Source organism: Rhagoletis pomonella, unplaced genomic scaffold (assembly GCF_013731165.1).
Source record: "Rhagoletis pomonella isolate Grant_MI unplaced genomic scaffold, Rhpom_1.0 Rhpom_scaffold_00012, whole genome shotgun sequence".
Lineage (NCBI taxonomy): Eukaryota > Metazoa > Arthropoda > Insecta > Diptera > Tephritidae > Rhagoletis > Rhagoletis pomonella.
In genome coordinates this window covers 14704435-14722568 of record NW_023458566.1, presented here as the reverse complement: position 1 = coordinate 14722568, position 18134 = coordinate 14704435, and the positions used below count along the sequence as shown (strand labels likewise).

At 34.9% G+C, this 18134-nt stretch overlaps 1 protein-coding gene and 2 long non-coding RNA genes across 4 annotated transcripts in view; 1 reads left to right on the top strand and 2 right to left on the bottom strand.

Moving 5' to 3' along the window:
* The window catches only part of LOC118747910 (serine/threonine-protein kinase NLK2), a 337056-nt gene that overhangs the window by 32120 nt on the left and 286802 nt on the right, over nucleotides 1–18134 (bottom strand). The window lies entirely within an intron of this gene.
* On the top strand, nucleotides 8878–10228 carry LOC118747911. The gene is made up of 4 exons (XR_004993997.1): nucleotides 8878–8980; nucleotides 9035–9425; nucleotides 9487–9821; nucleotides 9889–10228. It is a non-coding gene; the product is annotated as an uncharacterized LOC118747911 (long non-coding RNA).
* Nucleotides 13465–15749, bottom strand: LOC118747912. The gene is made up of 4 exons (XR_004993998.1): nucleotides 15566–15749; nucleotides 15412–15495; nucleotides 14647–14678; nucleotides 13465–13628 (listed from the first exon to the last, which is right to left on the bottom strand). It is a non-coding gene; the product is annotated as an uncharacterized LOC118747912 (long non-coding RNA).

Genomic DNA, 18134 nt, shown 5'->3' with positions numbered 1-18134 from the left:
AGACAGGCGCAAATATAAAATGCACAACCACAAACTTTTTTTTTTTACAAATCAATCAAAATACAGGGAATTACAAAAAAAAAAAACCTACATATGCATGGGAATGAGAACATACAGGAAAACAATCAAAATTTTTTTTTGAACAACAAAACCACATTAAGTAAAAATTAAAAAAATGTGGCTGCTTTGTAGCAACAATTGTTTGTTTGGTTGGTTGTCATTAACCGCAGCAGCAAGCCCTTCCGTCCTACGCATTTCAATGGCGTTATGCAATCGAAGCGTACACGTAGATACATACGTATGTATGTATGCATACCTATGAATTTCGAAACTTGCATGCATACAAATTTATGTGTCTACAAAAGTTCTAATGTAATTATTATTCGTTTTTGTCTGCACATTGACAAACACATAACCGAGCAACCCTTCAAAAATGTGATTTTATAATTCATTCTCCAATTGTTGTCTGTGTGTGTATGCCGTGCCGTCGTCAAAATCAAATCCAGTTGAATTGTTGGGGAGCTGAGTTGAGCTCAGTCAACCAAGCGCAGCCAGTTTGTGCGCCTTTATGTCAGTTGCCCTACCTGGCTGTCTCCGTTGCACGTTTCGCCCAGCCCATCCGCTGCGATACCTTCTACTGTTGCTGTTTCCCTTTGCACACTGCACTGCGAGTTTATATGTATATTGTTGCATCGCATGTCCGTACACACCCAATTTTACTTGGCTAAGTGCGCTAACAGTCAGCAGAGCCATTCAAATCAGTCAATCATTCATGCAGCAATATGAACTGATCGTCCACACCCACTGTCACTACCACTGCCACTATTACCACCCTAACAATTGTCAATGGCAGCTAAAGAACTATTCATAAGCCAGTAGTTATTCAGCTTCTTAAGTACATACATATGTATATATGTAAATATGTACTATGTATAAAATGCCTAACTACATACAGTGTAGTAAGCGAAAATGAATATTGGCGCTTAGTATAAGTAAGTATGTATGTAGTTCGGAAAAGGAAATAAAGCTAGTAGTACACTTTTCAGGATCATAATCGGATTCTCCTCAGTAAAATCAAGGACCAAGGAACTGTTAAAAATTATGGGGTCAATTCGCTCAGCAATTAGCTCAATCTTACGTAAAAAAGATGCAGTCATTAAGGATTTCTTTTTCCAGAGTTTGCTAAAGAAAACTGTGTTGAGAGGGCGCATCCAGTATTTGAAGTCATGTAGATATCCCTGAGACTAAGTATAGGTTCAGTAAATATTCTACTCTTTTACTGAGTCGAAAAAGCTGCCGAAATCAGGAAAATGAATAATTGAATAAAAAAATAATACATTTTCTTTTCTAAAATTACTTGAATGATGAGTAAACATTTAATCGTTATTTAAAGTTTCTCGATGATGAATGAAAATTTATTCGTCATTCAAATATAGAATATAGAAAAATTATGAATACATTTTTATTTTTATTTTAATAATAAATCATTCGTGGTTTGTAGTTAGTACCCACTATCAGTTTCGATTGAAATGTAAAGTATCCCGCTGCAAATGCTTTTAACGGGTTTTATATGGACCCAAATGTCGCCAAAAAATATGCGACAATACAATACAATTCTGAAATAGTAAATAAAAATATTAATTGAAAGTGACAAGTTCGACATATTTCCAACTACGCTCATTTGCTCGTGAAATACTGCCACATACGCATAGATATGCACCCCTACTGGCGCTTCCGAGCCAAAAATAAAATTAAAGAAAAATAGCACATGATAAGAAACTCTACCAGTGTTTGTAAATAGAAAAAAAACGACCTGCTTACAATCCGCTTTTTATAACTTAAACACAGATTCTCAGCCAATCCTCTCTCGAGTCTAATCAGTTAACATTAAGTGATCCTCTAATCCTGCACTACGCCTAAAACTATGCCGTAAATAATTTATTTTTTTTTAATGCACAAAAAATTTAAAATATGGTGAAATTTTCGGGACATAGTTTTGAGGTCGCTGTATTCGCACGGCAGCAGTGCAATTCTGACTATAATTCAATTTTCGACGCCAAAATTCTCTATATAAAAAGCAATGAGTCCTAAAAGTATACAACATGAAAAGGTAAAAAGATGCAATGTGTAATCAGCCAAATCTGGCAGTATGTGGGGCATATAATTAGATGTTGCATGTTGTTAGGCGCGCCTGCTATTTTATTTTGGAAGTTTTTGGCGATGAAAATTAGAATAGTGATTTTCAGCATTCCACTGGTAACAGTAATATAAATGGACTATTCAGACAACGTCATTCCTAAAACAATTTTAAAAGGACCTTGTGTAAGATTTAATAGAAAAATATTCATTCGAATCACATAGTATGTTTGCTCACACAGATGGTTCAAAAGTAGCTAAGGGAGTGCCAGTATCTATGTTAGAGTCATTAAATGAACTCATCAAGCCTAATTTTTGTGTGAACATATTCCTTCCCAGTGGCTGTCATTAAGGCAGTGGCACGCCAAGTATACGGCACAGAAGAACAAAAAGAAATGAACTCTGTGCAGGCTGTGTGGCTACCTGATTAATCCTAAAGCAGGACTGATAAAATCATGCTTCGATCTTACATTGCAAAAACCATCAACTCTATGCTTGCAGATACTTAGGGAACACTTTCTCACGCCATCTCAAAGTAGCAAGATTAGAGCTGGTGCAGATATGCAACGCAGGCCATGCCAAGGGTGTGCTTCAGCACTTTCTGCGGTAATACTTATAGTTCTGGTGGTTGCGACTGGCTTTTCTTGGTTATACGATTTTACTCTCATTGGGATTGGGATTACAAAATAATACTAAGTTTTGGTGGAGCAAAGCATCAGTTGTGTTCTATGTGAGGGATCACCTGGGGTCTCAGCCAAGTTAACTTAATCTAGTGAGTTCAAAGAGGCTGTGAGTTGGGCACCCCCGGCATAATCTATGCTGCTATGATACTAAACTCTTTTAAGCTATGTCTGAGCAGCCTCAGTTGGAGAACCTTTGTAGAATTACGTAGTTTTACGAACAAAAGACGTGTCTGCTTTACCGATTCCTCGATCTCGACTGCGCCTAATTTCGACTTGTTCGAAGCCGAATTGCAAGTAATTGTCCAGGGAAGAATGAGTGCATGCACCTCAGAAAACCATATCTAGGTACATTAGGCCTTACCACCCGCGATTCTTAAGTATTTTTGCAAGGCAACTCCGAAAAAAAAATTATTTTTTCTGAACATAGGGGTCATCTTTTAAATTGTTCGCCATATCTTCGGTATTTGCGGATCTTAAAGTATGATATACACTGGCGGACGAAATAATAGACTCGCTCGTGTTACTTTGAAGTTGTGTGGAGTTTTTATTATATTTCTTTAGTTTATTTTCTGTTAATATTTTTTTTATAAAAGCTTAGGTAGTTGTGCAACAACCACCGTAAAAGTCTGCTTTTCAAAATTGGTATAAAAATTATAAAAATTCGATAAATTTTCACCAAATTTTCAAAATTTGTATTAAAATTTTTAGAAAAAAATTTGGTTTGCAGTTTTGTAGCCCATTCAATTTTTGTATAATAAAGTGCAAGTTTCAATTGGCTACAAAATACCGTTGATTAAAAAAAATTGTTAATGGTGTCACGTATTTTTCCCATACAATGTGTGCTCGAAAATTTGTTTTTGGTAAACATTTTTCGAAATTTTATAATTTTTGTACAAAGTTTGAAAAGGGGATTTTTATGATGTTTGTTGTATAATTACCTAGGCTTTTCTAAAAAAATATTAAAAATAAAATAAACCAAAGAAATATAGACAAAACTCTCGAAAGTAAGGCGAGTATATTATGTCTGCCGCCAGTGTACATACATATCGATGTTCTTGTCTCGAGAAGAAACATTTTTTTTTGTAATGTCAGTAAATTAAAGCTCACCAAAAATCATTTAACTTTTGTTAGTTACTTAAATTTTTTGTTAGAAATTTAAAAAAGGCTTTAGAATCAGGGCGACCTTTTTTTCTAAAGTGGTACAGTCTAAGCAATCTACATATGTATCTATTAGGGGTAAAACTCCAAACAAACATCTTTCTATTAAAAAATATACTCTCCAAAATATAAGCCATTTTTCACAAATGATATTATCTGATGTTAAGTAAAGAGAATGCAAAGTAAATATCAATGCCCAGCAGGCCTAATTCTCATTGACCCCAATCAAGTGAGCATCTTTTAATAACCTGCCCTGCATAAGTATGTAAACAACAAAACAACTACACCCTTTTTTCAGCTCTTACACACAATTCTGTAAAGCCATATATGTATGCAGCTATTCACATTTCTCCATAGCAGTGCATAAATAAAAATACGCGAGTAATAAAAAAAAAGAACAAAAATAATCAACAGTGAATATGTAGTAAATAAAAATAGTTCATTACGTTGCGGCGGCCATAAAAGTAATCAACATCCGTTAGACCTACAGGTACGTAAACAGGTCAGGTCTTAATCGATCAGCGCTTAAAAATAATACAAACGGCACAAGCGGCTCGCATAGAGCCAACATAAACATACATATATGTACATATGTATGTATGTATGTAACACAAATTGTATAAATACTAAAACAGAAACAAATGCAATAACAAAAACAATGGAAAATAGTAAAGGCTTAACTGCATGTTGCAGCAGCAGCAACCTGTACGATTCCATACATGGCATTTAGTACAACAACTCGTACACAAGAGTACATTTCGTATGTGTACATACGTACACATTAATGTTTAAATTTATATTCGTGCCTTCATCAGCCCACTTGCCACACTTCTGCTGCCGCTGCCGTTGCCGTTGCCGTTGCAGTTGCCACCACTGGCTGTGCTTTGGTTTGATATGCTGCTGCTAAAGCGCCAGTTGTTTTTGTTGTTTGTTGTTACTTGTTGTTCACTCATCTTTATGCAGCACAGCAAATCCAATGGGAAGCGCCATTCTGCATGCAAATTGTTTTGACTTTTCATTCTGTGTTCGGCTATACTCTTCAGTTTTCAGTTCAGTTCAGTTAGTTATTTTATTTTTATTTGGTTGATTTTTTATTTTTCCCCGTCTCACGTATTTGGTATTTGCTAGTACATATTTGTAGTTGTATTAATGTTGTTTTACTTGATTACGACAAGTTGAGGTGAGAGCGTGTGATTTATGTGGAATTGTGTTGCTGCGAATTGAAAATTCCTTTGTCCAATTGGCTCACACGGAACGCGGCTGGTTGACTACCTGACCACTGCGTTACTCTGTGACTTTGACAAGTGCTTTATTTAAATAATGATATGCTTAGAACTTTACTCCTCAAAAATTTTGTTTATGAGATTTCGTTTTAGAGCGGATTTTTAAATGTTGGCAATTGAAATTTAACACAGAAATTCACACCTCCTATTTAAAATTTTTTTTTTTAATACATATAGTTCAACTTTGATAAAATTAAATTTAATAATCCTAATATTACCTAATAACGCCTAATGTTATAATTCTCGGCTGCACCACAGTGGTGCCAAGCTAAAATTTACTGTTCAAAATAGTTCAAAACCTCCATACTAAGTTATGATTTCATTAAACGTTCAAACTTTTACAAAAATTTTAAATCTCAAATTGGTATGAAAAACGTTTGTAGGTATTTCTACTTAAGTGCTAAGGGTATTCTGACTCATTTTAGAGCGAAAAAAGTCTCAGAATTCTGAGTGGAAACCCTTATTGTGAGCTCAAAAAAGTGTCATAAAAGAGCATATTTCCAAGTTAGGAGTCATATTTGTGTCGTCTAAGCAAATATTGATTATAAAAAAAAACTTTTACTTCTACGTGAACTTTGTTACTTTTGTTCAACTAGGAATTTATGATATCAAAAGAGACCGAGTGAGTCAGTCTGATTGAGTGGTCTCAGAAGAACGAAACACTAATTTTAGACTCATAAATTCTGAGCACTCAGAAATTTTTTTAAAGAGTTTCTTCATCTTCATGTTTATACCGAAATATAATTGTTTTTGGAAATTTTGGAGAAAATATTAGATCAGTGAATAGCTGCTTAACTACTAATCCGAAAAAAAAATTTTTTAATTAAAATTTTTTCTTTCTAAACCTCTGAGGCAGACGCAGCGATTTTTTGAAGTTGCGAATATATAAACATACGTTTGTTTGTGCTGATTGACTTTGAGGACTCTGATATATCCGTTATCAAGGACTAACAAGAATTTTAGACGCCTTGTATAATATTATATGAAAAAAAAAAAATCATCCTTTTTGATCGAAGAACTTTCACGGCAAGGTCGATATGAAATAAATATTTCAAAGACACTAATGGTGATTTCGTTTCTTCCAAAAAAAATTGCCTTCCCCCAGTGCAGAATGTGTTTGATATTACACTCAACCCTGTGAAAGGACATGTTTTTGCCTTCTTACCCTTGTCTAGTTCACGCATTTCATAATATTGTCATTTTAAACAACCATCTGATTTTCAGCGCAACCATCTCCCTTGACAAAGCTTCACAGGACAGAGAATGTGCCTTTTTCTTGCTTTTGCCTTACAAGAGTGTGACATTTTAAGAAACGAACACAAAATTTTCTCACCCTTTGCCTTTAATTTAGAATCGGAACACGAAAAGAGAAAGGGGCAATCAAAAAGCGACATTTTTGGGTAGAAATAAAATATTCCTTAAATAGCCCTCTTTTAAAAATCAAGCTTCAAATTTTATTCCGAAAAAAAGCAATCTGACTTTCGATTGAAGAAGCCACTATGTACCACTACAGAGGTAACTTTAACTCAGATTTATCAATATGAAAACATAAAAAATGCAAGAAAATCTAAAAAAAAATTATGAAAAATTAACGCCACATGAATCTTGCACTTCATTAAATTAAAATTTTATTTTATTGCTGTTGTAAAAAGTTGTTGAATTTTTCTATAAAGTTTGAAATTTGCACCTTTAAGGATTTTGTTAAATAATGAGCTGCATTTTTATAAAAAAAAAAAATAATTATTAAACCAAACTGGTAAAAATTGTCGTGTCCCTATTATTTTTCACATGGCTAATATTATTCATGTATTATTATTTATTTTTTATGAGAAATATTATTGCCTATTTTTGTAGATTCTTTAAAGGTCATTTAGAGGTGTCGACCTGTCGATTTAGGTCAGAATATAGGATTTTGTAGATTTATGCGTTTTTGAATGGCTATTTTTGATTCGATTTCAAAGATCGAATATGATCTGAGAAGAGGTATATAAAAATATATATATATATATATATACTAGGCTTGTTAGGATGTTTTATAGGGTAAATTAAAAAGATACCCTTTTTCTCTTAATTTTCTAAATTTTGACCATCGATAATTGCTACAATTTCAAAATATGGAGTACTATCTAAAATTAAATCCGTTTTCAAATAAACTGATAGCTCATTTATTGCAATCGCTTAAAAATTGTCGAAGTTAGGCGACTTTTCTTAAATACGGCCTTGAATTTATATGTGTGTATGTACTGGAAATTCAGATTTTATTAGCTGTGTGTGGCTAAGGAATTCACCAATATTTATTCATAATTGATATATACCGATTGTTCTTTAGCAAAAAAGTGGTTTTTCAAGAAATTTTAGGAATATGAGGGTGGAACCGCCCACTTATATCATACATACATATATGTGTATCTCAAAAACTTCTCGACCGATCTCAACTGAATTTGGTAAACACATTGCGCTTAGGCTTTTTAAGCGCCATATTGAAAATTTTTGAAATATTGAAAAAATTTGAAATTGAAAAATATTGTCAAGTAAAAAAAAAGTATAATAAAAATGTATTTAACATGGTTGTTTTCAGTGGCAAAAATAAAAATTAAGTAAATTTAATTTTCTTTAAGGAGCGAAGGAGCAAGTGGGTTTTTCGCTCTTTGTTCCAGCCAAAATCCTTTGCTCCTTTGTTCCGCTCCGCTCCGAAGCCCTAGAAAATACATATTTCTGTAAAAAAAAAACAAAAAAAAAAAATTGAAAATTACTATTTGAAATCTCAGTTTTTGTTCATTGCACATTAAAAAGATGCGCCGATATGATTAAATTAACTTAAAAAAAAAAAACAAAAAAAAAGCCCTAAAAGTGGTCTTCGTAAAGATCAAATGTCCAGGAATTACTCGACGAAATTAAAAGACTGACAAAGCGGACTTAAAACAGAAATTTTTTTCAATAAAAATTAAAAACGACTTTTGTATTGTTTTTCGCATAACTTAGTATTTATGTGGAAAAATTCCAGTTTAAAACAATAAAAAACTTTATTAATTTTATAGCTCAATCAAAATGCCAATCCAACGCTCAATTTGCTGCATAAAATTTCACCGTAAAGTAGCACTTCACACAATAAAAATTTAAGCCGGCAAGCAAACCAGAAACGAAATACCATTTCATTATGCGAAACCCCTCAAGTGGCCCACTGGCCGGCAACTAGCCAACCAACCAAACGACCGATCGACCGACCGACCGACCGACTACTGTACGTCGACTCCAGCCATTGTGTACAAATACAAGTGAGATATCTTAGCAATAGACGTCATCCTGGGCCACAGCTGCGATCATCTGTTTTTTAGAGCTGCTTATTTTGGTCTAAACTGCTCTTTTTTGACCTGAGTTGCATTAAATAGTCTTATACAACTTAGTAGTATTTGTGGTTCAAATTGTAAAATATATGCCCAAAAACTTGAAAAATATTAGATGATTGTTTTTTAAAAATGCTATTTAGTAAATTTCGTTTTGATTTCGACATTAGAAATATTCAGATTATAAAAGTTTTTCACATATGTTTTAAGATTTTAAAAATTTTAAAAAGTACGGTAGAATGCAACAATGTGGTTGAATTTGTTTGCATCTTCGTCAGCTTATTCGTTTGCAGACTGGAAAAATGGCGAACAGCCATCAAAATACTAATTCAAAATACACAAAAATGGGTGCGCGGAGCAAAATTCAGCCCTAATGGTAAGTTCATTTCATCGTGCGGCGACAAGTTAAGAATTTGCGATACATTTTCAGGCGAATGTATGCGAACGTTCACCGGGGGAAGAGGTATGGGACGGCAGCTGGCATGGCATCCAGATGGCAATCTGGTGGCTTTAGCATTAAGTTGTAACCGCGTTAAGATATTTGACAAAGCTGAAGGCGAGCTAATACAGTGCATTCGTCGCCGGAGAATGATGTTGCATTTCACCCAAGTGGAAATTTCTTGGTGACTGGCGGCGATGACGATACAATAAGATTGCTTGATTTATTAGAAGGTCGGCCAATTTATACACGGTAGTAGGGCACTTTAGCGGAACCAGGTCAAAATGGACGGGAAAATTATACACTAACTGGCTACTAAGTTTGCGCTGTCGCTTTCTCTCCACATGGTAGACATTTTGCTTCCGCGGGCGAGGATCGACAGGTAATTTCTGCTTTGTATGTAAAAAAATTATATAATATAAATTTTTTCCTGTATTCAACAGTTGCTCGTTTGGAAATCTAATTTGCGTACGTTTGATGCCAATAGCGCTCGCAACAAACAAGCCAGTTCTCAAAGAGTCGAAATTGATTTTAGTCATGCAACTGCTCCACATAACTCCGCCATAGACACACCAGTTGCTGGAGTACCAAAAAGCTGTGATGAAGGTATTTTAATTGATCCACGACAATCCGTGGCATATGGAATGCGTGATGGAAATTTTCTGGTGCTTGATAGCCAATATACTACAAGAGAACCATCTCCAAGCAACTTTACCACACCACATTGTCAGTAACATAAGCAACAGCAGTACCTCGTTTCTACACATGCCAAACAAAAGTAACAACAGCGATGGCCAGAGAACACCAAGCAAATATTTTTAATATTCATTTTTGTTTATCTTAAGATTTCGTTCGCGCTTAACTGCTTGGAAGGCTGCTGATGACTCTTCATAGAAAATGCATTGTTTGTAATTTATTAAATGTGATGTGTACATACTTATGTATTTCTGTTTGTATTTTAAACTATGTACGTTAACAATTTACATTGTATTAAATTATTACTTGTATTATTATTAACCTATTACACTTTATTTAAAATAAAACGAGTCATTTGTATTTTCTGATAAAAATATATTTATTTAAATTCTTATTGCTCTTCCACACCACCGCTGAGGTAGCAATACAGGCGCGTTACCGATTTTTTTAAGGTGTTCGGTTCCCCAGGAGGCCTATTTTCACCCATATAAAATAAATATCATTACCTTAACAAAAAAAAATATATACATATGTAGTTAAAATATAATTAAATGCTAATCTGTTTAGCGATTTAATGTGTACAAAAGTAATACTTTTTGAAAGCTGGAAAATTAGTTGAGGATTTTCTTTGTTAAGGTAATGATGTACATATGTAAATAAGTATACAAATACATAACCAAAAATAAGACTAAATAATACTGCTTGTAACAAAAATAAACAAAATAATACTTGTATTACAATTCAGGTACGGAATTTTACAGGTACATATTTTACAAAGTATTTACATAGTATTTACAAAACCGCCCCCAGTGACAGGCTAACAAACAAAGTAAATAATAATAAAAATAGATGTGGTGGGGATATAGGGCCTGCACTAAAAAAAAATACTAGAAAGCTGCAAAGAAAACAAGCATATGAAAATATAAATATGAATATAAAAATATGAATATAAAAAGAAAGGTCTTACGCCTGTAGAAAAGATAAGAAATGTGCAAATCAATGAGCAAGGAAATGGGAACAAGGATTCGAACTTTGCAGACAGACACCCAGACTGAACCCAGACAGACACCCAGACTAATTTGAAATGTAAATGAGAAAAAAGAAAGGTCTTACGCCCATAGAAGTGTACAAATTAAAGAACAAGGAAATGGGCACGGAAGCTAACTACATGGGCAGCTCATTTCAAGACACCCAAATCGATAAAACCCTATTTTTCAGACGGATTCGGACTTTGCAGACAGACACTTAGACTGAAAGCGAACTCTATTGGTGTGTTACACACAAAAACTTAATGTTTTTAAAATTTGGTTGGTTCGCTTTCTTATTGAAACTGTTAACCAGAAAATAAGTTCTTATTCTTATGAAAATACATTTTAAAACATCGGGGTTGCAATTTTCGCAACAATAGTATGGCTCTACGTCTATCATTTTCTCAAATAAGATTTGGGAAAACCCAATTCTATGACAATTTGAATCGAAATTATCTGTGTAGATTTTTTCGATTTTGGACATAAACTCAACAAATTCATTGGGAGGACTAACAAGATGGCTATTACTAAATTGCTTCTCCATAGTGAAGAAGAAATCTTTTTCAGTAATTCCATCTTCAAATCTTGGTAATGGCATTAAGCAATTATGATGCTTGAAATATTTAAAATACATGTAGCCGCAAAAGTAAACAAAAGCGCTTCGATGAAGAAAACTACTTTCATCAATATCAACCGAAATATCGATTTGGACATCTTGAAATGAGCTTAAACTAGGCCGGGGTAGGCCTTGAAATATTTGCCAGGAAGTATCTCTGACTAAAACATCGTCACAAGCTGTAATAAGGGTGCTATTAGAAAATGATTCCCACTTATCTTCAGGCAAGAGTTCACAGTTCCCTTTATCTACGCATCTAATATACCCTATACCCCAGGCTTGCCTAAAGAGATATGAGAAACGCTGCGGCGTTATTCTCACATCAAAGGACCCCCCTCTACGAATATGACCAAAAAAATTTTCTATTTTGTCTTGGCATAATTTACGTGTCAATAAAAAAGTGAATTCGTTATGTGACAAGAATCGCCACAAACGACGTAAACTACTAATATTTAGGACCCAACCTTTAATAAAACTATACGTATTGGTAATATCGCGACCTAAGTCGTCGTAAACTTTAATGGAATTCAAAAACTGTTCGGCTTCGTCAAGAAAAGTAAGTTGGTCTACAGTAGCTTGAAAGGGTTGTTTGAAATTTCCTACATCCCCAAAGTATATACTATTAAAAATATTAAATAATTTGTCAAAGAAAAGGACAAATTCGGCAGTGTTAAAAAAGGAAGGGGATCTTGAACTATTTAAAAGCCCCGAGCTATAGATAGCAAACATTGCGCTTGCCACAGAGTTACTAAAGACCTGCGATGCTAAATGCACGCTCATTTTATCAAAGGTTTTAGGTCTAATATGTGCCGAGGTAAGTTTATGGGTACAGGAAATATCATATTGAGACCCTTGTTCATAGAGATGCACAATATCCATCCAATCTACAGGGCGGCCTTGAAAAGTTACTTTATTTTTCTTGTTTTCTAAACAGTTTCTAGTACTTTTGAGGAGATGCGGAGAGTCGAAAAAATATACGATTTCCTGGCCATTAACTTCGAAGAAGGGTCGTTCTCTGGAAACTCCTACAATTTTCGAAAAACTAACGAAATTCGACCCTTGATCGGTTACCATTTGGCAGGGATATAGTCCAATACCCTGGAGCTGACCTATGGCTTCGAAAATATATTTTTTCAAAACATCTCCTTTGCACGATTTGTGCACAAAAAAATACGCTAAGGGATGCGTCCAAGACTCCCCACCAATGCCTTGGACGAAAATTGTTAAGACACTGGAAGCCACTCTGGAGGTACGATTTTCGTCTCCATAGTCCTCCAGTCCTATAATTGAGTCCCTATTCCTCTCATATTGTACATGGACTTTTAAAGACATTTCGTCGCAACAGATGGAGACATATTTCTGCGCATCTGTGAAACCACGGCTTCTCAGCTCCAGGGCCTTAATGCTGCTGTAATTGCATCCAGGGTTGCGTGGCCAACCTTGAACAAATAGTTCCAGGGTTTTTCGAGAGGGCCAGTTGAAAAGGGGCTTTAAGTACCTAAAAGCAATAGGTGACAGGAATTTTACGGCAAGGGCTAATGTTTTCAACTCCCTATCAAACCTATACCCTTTAGGAGTTCGGGGGGTATTCCTAAGGCAATTCCTCACGCATATTGCAAGATGTGGAGGCAATTTACCACATAGCTCTTCGATTTGGCTGTTCTGACTATTAACAGCCAAATCCGGGTAAGCCTCCAAACTATAAACCTTTTTTTCTAAGATTGCTACCTTTTCTCGTAGCAATCCTAACTCCTCATTTTTCCTATCCAACTCTTTCCGGTATTTTCTTTTTCTAGGAGTCCCATCAGTAAGGTATTTATCCGTTTGTGTTTGCCTACTATTAGCCCAAGTTTTAAGAAGAGAGTGACCTAAAGAAGAATTTACTTCATCATGTGAAGCGGGTGGAAGGGACTCTTCTAAGGAATCTTCAACAATATTTGAGGTTGAAGCCCTTTCTGCCTCTTTGGGCGAAGCAAGTACCGGTTGAAAATCTTCGACGCCTAACTCTATTACAGACTCTTGTGTGTTTCGGTCAACTAAAATATCTGCTTCTATAATACTACCTAAGTAATTTTCCCTATCAACTGTCACTGGGGGCGAACATACTCTTAAATTAATGTCCGGAACTGCCCATCTATAGAGGATCCTTCCCCCTCTCACCTTGTGGGAAAAATGCCTTTGGCATGCGAAAATAAATTTTGCTGTCGAGCCAGTCACACCCAACAGCCGTAACCATTCACGCCGCCTAGTAAAAATAAAAAATCATGCATTACATTTAATGTATGCACATATGGTCTTCTTCATATCGCACACCATCTTCAAAGTGACACAACTCAAAATTTGGCATTTTTGATATTATGTGTAAAAAAATTTACACCGAGCATTTATTTACCTTTCAGCAAAAGATGGAACAAATTTTTGTTATAATTTGATGAAAAAAACCTAAGGTAAAGTTTTCCTTGCCCATATGATTAGCATGTACTACGAAATAGTTTTTCACATTTTATGACGAAACTGTTATATTGAGTTGTGTCACCTTTGAAAATCGTGTGCGATACACATACTTATGTGGGTTCATATGTACATACATATATAAGTGAGCAAAAAAGTGCAAGGTACTATGTAACTCATTATTAATCAGAGATTAAGTTAGTATAAAATTAGGGTTTCTCCAAGTAAATGCATATTAGTTGAAATTTTAATTTTTCTCTAAAAGCAAATGAGAATGTAACATGGGAAAGCAAAAACCGTAGTTTAAAAAGTTAGTGGGATGTAAAAACAAAAAAGGAAGTCAACAAAAAAAAGCGGGATGATTCAAAATAAAATTTGTATATAAATTGATTGGTTAATTGATACATATATATATCTGTGTTCGTATGGAAAAGTAGCTTATTTAGAAAGGCTGGCTTTAGTATAATGCGGCATTGCCTTTACTCTTTAAACGAGAAGGAATTTTTTGATGAGACTTAATAAGAATATTGACTTGCTAGTATCGGAACTGTTTCTTGCACGTTTATTTGCCAAACTTTGTTCAACGGCTCAGCGCCAGTGAGTCATTCGCAATCATATGCTGCGGATGCCGATTCATACTGAAGCCAGCCTTTCGACATAAGCTACTTTTCCATATGAACACAGATATGTATAAGTATATACATATATTGGTTAAAAGTTAATGCGATGTAGAAATAAGAAAGGAAATCAACAAGAAAAGCGGGATTATTAAAATAAAATTTGGATATGTATTGAAAAAAGTTTAACGATACCCATTCCGGTCCGTTAGGCCAAAACGACATTTCTGTAAAAAAAAAGCAGAATGATGCAAATTAGTGCATCACAGAATTACAAAATTTTACACCTTCTTCAAATTTACGAGCAAACAGTTTTGAAGAAAGTGCTATTAGCATTTAAGCCTATATATATCCGCCTCGATTTCTTTTGGCTGTTTCCAACAACCGCTATGTGAACAAAGCTGTGACTCTGTTGGACAAGTCCGTTTGATTATAAAAAATTTTTAACACTTATTGCCCCACGACTTCAATTTCCTACCTAGTTAAGGATGCACCATTGAAGATTCCTCCAGGGTCGACTTCGATATAGTATACCACTTGCATTTGCATTTTTGAATACAAAATCTTAATGCAATTTAGAAGGACGGCTCTCAACACTAATATTATAACTTAAGTAAAAGAGTAACTAACAGATTGGCTGACTTCCAAAACGTCTATTGCTTTGCATACGTACAAATACGTACATACGTAAAAATGGAAAATTCAGAAAAATTGTCCATTGCTAAATTGAATATTTAAAATATGCAATACATAAGGTTGCGATGTGTCGCAACTCTGCATTTTGAATAGCACAGTAAAACAGTTTCCAAGCATTGTATTGATACGCTTTCGAAGTCAGCCATTTCTGATTCCGGGTGCACTATTTCGAAGTTCCCCCAGGCATAATTGCACAACAAAATTGTATTAACAAAAAAAAAAAACACACATACACTTATTTCAAAGCTAATATTGTACACTCACCGGCCGATCTCTCCCTCTGGTGGGAAGGGATACAGAGGTACCCCTAATCCGCATCCAACGATACAAGCCTGGTTGACCATCTTCCTGTTATAAAAAATAGCAAACAAGCAATTAGAATATGCAATGAAACTTGGGATATTTATTAAATGCTTACCTCGTTGATGCTGATTTTGTTGAAAAATCTGAAAAGATATCAAAATTAGTAAATGCTCTATTAAATGATTAAAAATAAATTCGCAAGATGTCCGCAGCTCAGGTTGATTGAAGAAATCCGTTTAAATTTTTCAAATTACATCTCCTTGCATATTGGCAGGGTTGCATACTAAAGGTAGTTTTGTAAAAATTTAAGATATGTTAGTTCATTCAATATTTATATCTGAGCCAATAAAGAATGACAAATATATCCGAAAAACAAAGTTTGGAGTAAAACGCATTTTTATGGCCCCCAAATTCCGATTCATTTTAAATACAAAACTCTAAATTTTTTTTGGACAGTTTTCATTGAGAAGTCATTTTTTCATATAGCTTTTGTATTTTTAGCAACAAATATTACACATTTTGTCTAAAACTTGTTTGTAAAATAATATTATTAGCGCGTACATTGTCAAAAAGGGGAGAAGAGATGATTTATTTTTATTTAATTCTTAAAGCACCTAATTATTAGAGGTACCTTGGTAATAGGTACACCATGGTAAATATTCGCATAAAACTGTTGATTATTTAACTTATATGGCTAGTTACGTTTCATTCTTACCTCGTCCATTGTGTTCATTTGCTTTTATGTGCTCGTAGCAAAAGCGACTACCTGGCAACCTATAGGGGTTGAATTTTACTTAAATTTATACATTTATCCACCAAAGTCGTTTGATAAAGTGATAAACTTTGGTTAAATAGATTTCCATACAAAGTTTTACAGTTCAGTTATCAAAATGATAAATTTATCACTTTATCAAGTTTATCAAGAGTTTATCACTTTTGATGAAGACCCCTATTGTTTATTCAATAACAGAACAAAGGAAATAAACAACATGAAAATAATATTTGTTCACAATTATGAGCACTGATCTGGCATTTTGTTCAAGTACGTGTAGGAATGAAATACAATAATCAATTTCCTTCTGTTTTTCCCTCTGAAAACCCGAATTGTCTCAAATTTAGTGACTTGAGATGACACTGGATTATTGAATACCATCATAACTCTCAGATAATATTTATCACAGCGCACGGCAGTGCGCGCGAGTGACGGAAGCAGCCACAGTAGCATGCTGAAATAATAAGTATACTTACATTTTGTCTCAAAATAAATAAAAAAATTTACTCAATTTATTAAAAACCATAGTTTAAAAGTATTTTTATTGATATTTCTTGTTCCTTCGAAACTCGATAAAATTAAATTTTTCTTTATTTGGAATAAAATTATAATTAAAAAATTATGCTGCAAAGCAACACTTTTCTGTAATTCCAATAAACACAGAACCCTGTTTCATATTTTTTCGGAGCTGCACAAAACTCTGGTCACGAAACAGCACCTCGGAACCCTGGTTTTTCCCGTTATTTTTTCCCGAATTATTTCATTCGGGTCGTAGTTTTGCAGCTTCGGGCCGTTCGGTTTTGCTTGCTGCCATATTGTTCACACTGTCATCGCCATATTGAACACCCTGTCAACTAGCTGTCAACCCTAAGATATCTCACTTGTATTCTTCCACAATGCCTCCAGCTGAGCGCAGTGTGTGCGTTGGCAGCAAGTGAGAATATTTGCATTGCAAGCATGATTACCTAATAATGTGATTGTAACCGCAGAACCACAAACAAAACCGCCCACACACACACACGCTACGCGCTTTTGTAGCAATTAAGCGCATTTGTGCGGGGGAAAGTGCCACCACAAACATCCCAGCGCGATATGATTTTGCACCAAATTTTGAAACATTTTGGCCATTTCGCTAACTTTGATATGCAGGCATGCAGGGATTCATACATATATACGCATACGCATACACATACACATACAAATGCAGACAAACACTTTGTTGGCTGCCAGATGCATTTGGAACGGTGCTTTTAGCCTAATTCGCGCATATTTAAAACGAAATTGAATGCTGCCGATTGCTATTGTGGCAACCGATGTTGCAGTTCGCCAGTGTCTCCCGCGGAGTAGGGGCTACCTCGCTCGCGCTTGCACACGTGCCCGCCACATCGTCTGACTTGGTCTCATAAATGTTTTGCGCCACAAAGAGAAGTTAAATTTGATTTGCATTTATGCGCACAAAGCGCAATTACGCGATGCTGTGATATACATACATATTTTTAATAAAAATGTAAAATTGTTCAACCAAAAAAAAAAAACAAAAAAACGGATCGGCAATTCAAAGTAAATACTAGTTAAATAGCGAGCGCGCAACATGGAAAATTGTTGCATGTGACATGTGGGCATTGTTTGCACGCGAGCGAAAAAAAACGCCGCCAATTCGTTGCATGTTGTCAACGTTTTTGACGCAACAATTCTCGTGCGCCGCTTAAATTACAGCAAAACGAAAAACCAAAAAGCTCACTTTTTAAAGCAGCAAAGGCAACAACAGGCAGACAACAGAACCATAAAGAGAAAAACTTGAAACTGAAATTGAAATTGAAAAATGTGCACAGCGTGTTGCACGTGCGGCGCATGCAAACGCAAACGCAAATGCAAATACAACAACAGAGACTTTTAAGCTGCAACAACACCT